Source organism: Peromyscus eremicus, chromosome 23, assembly GCF_949786415.1.
Source record: "Peromyscus eremicus chromosome 23, PerEre_H2_v1, whole genome shotgun sequence".
Lineage (NCBI taxonomy): Eukaryota > Metazoa > Chordata > Mammalia > Rodentia > Cricetidae > Peromyscus > Peromyscus eremicus.
The window spans coordinates 720,910-723,972 of record NC_081438.1 but is presented as its reverse complement, the minus strand read 5'-3'; positions in this window follow the sequence as shown (position 1 = coordinate 723,972).

The window sequence follows — 3,063 nt, the reverse complement described above, 5'->3', positions numbered from 1 at the left end:
CACACACACACACACACCACTTGTGTGTGTTTTTGTTTTGTTTTGTTTTGTTTTTGCAATACTTGAAATATTGCCACTGTGCTTGGACATACAGAAAAGCAGATCTCTAAGACTAGCCTCTCTAGTCACCCCATGACCTCCCTTGCATGTAACATGTTGTATTTATTGCTTTGTGGCCAACTGGAATCCAGAGCCACCAGGGAGGCTGGCACAGGGCTCCTTACCTACCACCTGGTTCCTAATGGCTGCTGGGTGGCTGTGTATGCGTGTGGCTGGCTGTGTGTGGCATGAGCCAAACCTGCTCTCCAAAGCAGGGCTCAGCCTGTCAATTTTAAGATGAATTTTGTGTGAGTCCACCTCTTTTGCGTTTCACTGTGTCATATCAGTTTAAGAAAATAAAATTTGGAATTATTGATGTGGTGTCATTGTTTGTCCTGGCGTGCTGCTGGTCCTGCCTTTGGGTCCATATTTGCAGGCTGCCTTTTCCTATAGGGCTTTATGGTGCCAGTGGTGGCATACTCAGCTTTGGGAGCAAACCCCAGCTTGATCCGGGGATAATTGGGTGGATCCATTGTGTATCCCAGGAAAAAACAGTTCACACTGGGCCAGGAGAGAATCCAGAGAAGGCAGGTCAATTCTCTAGGCCATTTGAGAACACCAGCTTTCGGTTCCTTTGGAGATGCACCAGGTTGAAGGTTTTACATACGTGAGGCTCATGTTTTTTGCAAGGAATCCTCTGACTGCTAATAGAGTGGTAGCATCTGTGTTCCTACTGTCAGCAGGAACTTGGATATGCACCTTCCCCACTTTTCAGAGACAAGGTATTAAATTCCTAGGCTCAAATGATCTTCTTTCCCCTGCCTCAGACTTAGGAGTGGCTGGGACTGTGAGGTACACTCCATCACCCAAAAGGCCTCAGCCAAAAAGAGCCTTTAGTTCCTGTCCCCACCCAGCCATATCACTTCTTGGGATTAAAGGTGTGTGCCACCACTGCCTGGCTATGTTTCTCTCCTAGACTGAGTCAATCTCAGTAGTCCAGGGTGGCCTTGAACTCAGGATCCAGATGGATCTCTGCCGCCCGAGTGCTAGGATTAAAGGTGTGCACCACCACTGCCTGACCTCTGTCTAACCTAGTGGTTGGCTCTGTCCTCTGATCCTCAGACAAGCTTTATTGGAGTACACACTATTATCACCGCAGAAAAGGGACTGTAGGTAAGGCATTCTTAGAAGCAATGTTTTTTCCTAGAGATTGTTATGGGAAAATCTGTTTGCTGTAAATATACGTGTTTCTGCTTAAGGTGCCTGCTTATTGGTTTAATAAAGAGCTGAATGGCCAATAGGTGGGCAGGAGAAAATGGGTGGGACTTTGGGAGAGAGAGGGGAACTCTGGGAAGAAGAGGAAAAGAGGCAAGAAGAGATGCCAGTGGGACATAAAAAATAAGAGAGCCGGGCGGTGGTGGCGCACGCCTGTAATCCCAGCACTCAGGAGGCAGAGGCAGGTGGATCTCTGCGAGTTCGAGGCCAGCCTGGTCTACAGAGCTAGTTCCAGGACAGCTTTAGCTGTTACACAGAGAAACCCTGTCTCAAAACTAAAAAACACTGCTCTGGTTGTAATCAAGAACAGAACAACTTCAGGAGATAAAACAAAAAATTCAGGAGAGACAAGAAAACAAGTATTTTGGCAAACTGCTATAAATGATCAGGGACCAAAACTAAAAATACAAATAAATGGCAATGAAATTGAAGGTTTAGTAGACACAGGATCAGATGTAACAATAATTTCACCCAAATCTTGGCATCCAGAGTGGCCTCTTCATGATGTATTCAGCTTCTAGGGATTGGAACTTTATCTCAGGTAAAACAAAGTTCAAGATGGATGGAGTATATAGGGCCAGAAGGACAAATAGGAAAATTAAAGCCATTTGTGGCTAATATAGCCGTGAATTTATGGGGACATGATTTGTTGCCACAATGGAAAACACAGATTAACATTCCTCCAATCTCAGAAACAAACCATAAAAGAAAGGATGCTTCTGAGAAAAATATTAAAAGGTATTATCAAGAACAGTCACAGACTGTTCAGGTTGTACATGAACAGGACACAATAGCTGTTGGTCTTTCAAAGGTACCAAGTGCCCTACCTTTAAAATGGTTAACTGGCTGGAGAGATGGCTCAGTAGTTAAGAGCACTGGCTGCTCTTCCAGAGTTCCTGAGTTCAATTCCCAGCAACCACAAGGTGGCTCACAACCATCTCCAGTGGGATCTGATGTCCTCTTCTGGTGTAAAGGTGTACATGCAGATCGAACACTCAAACATAAAACAAATCTTTAAAATGGTTAACTGACAAACTTATGTGGTTGTAACAATGGCCTTTGACATCAGAAAAAGTACAAGCACTAGAACAGCTGGTACAGGAGCAGCTAAATGCTCAACATATTGAAAAATCAACGATTCCTTGGAATTCTCCTGTATTTGTTATTAGAAAAAAATCGGGGGGGGGGCTGGAGAGATGGCTCAGTGGTTAAGAGCACCGACTGCTCTTCCAGAGGTCCTGAGTTCAATTCCCAGCAACCACATGGTGGCTCACAACCACTTGTAATGAGATCTGGTGCCGTCTTCTGGCCTGCAGGGATACATGCAGGCAGAATACTGTATACATAATAAATAAATCAATCTTTAAAATAAAATCTGGAAAATGGAAATGTTAACAGATTTAAAAGCCATAAGTAAGGTGACTCAGCCAATAGGCTCCTTACAGCCTGGAATTCCCCTGCCTTCATTACCTAAGGGATGGTCTGTTATAGTGATTCTTTTAATAGACTTCTTTTATCACTATACAAGAACAGGATAAAGAAAAATGTGCCTCGACAGTGCCTTCTTATAATAATGCTCAACTTGTTAAAAGGTATTAGTGGAAAGTTCTTCCAGAAGGAATGTTAAACAACCCCACTTTGTGTCAATATTTTGCATAACAGTCCTTAGAAATAATTCGTAAACAGTTTCCTCAATCTAAAATTTATCATTATATGGACGATATCTTACTGGCTGATTCAGATACAGAT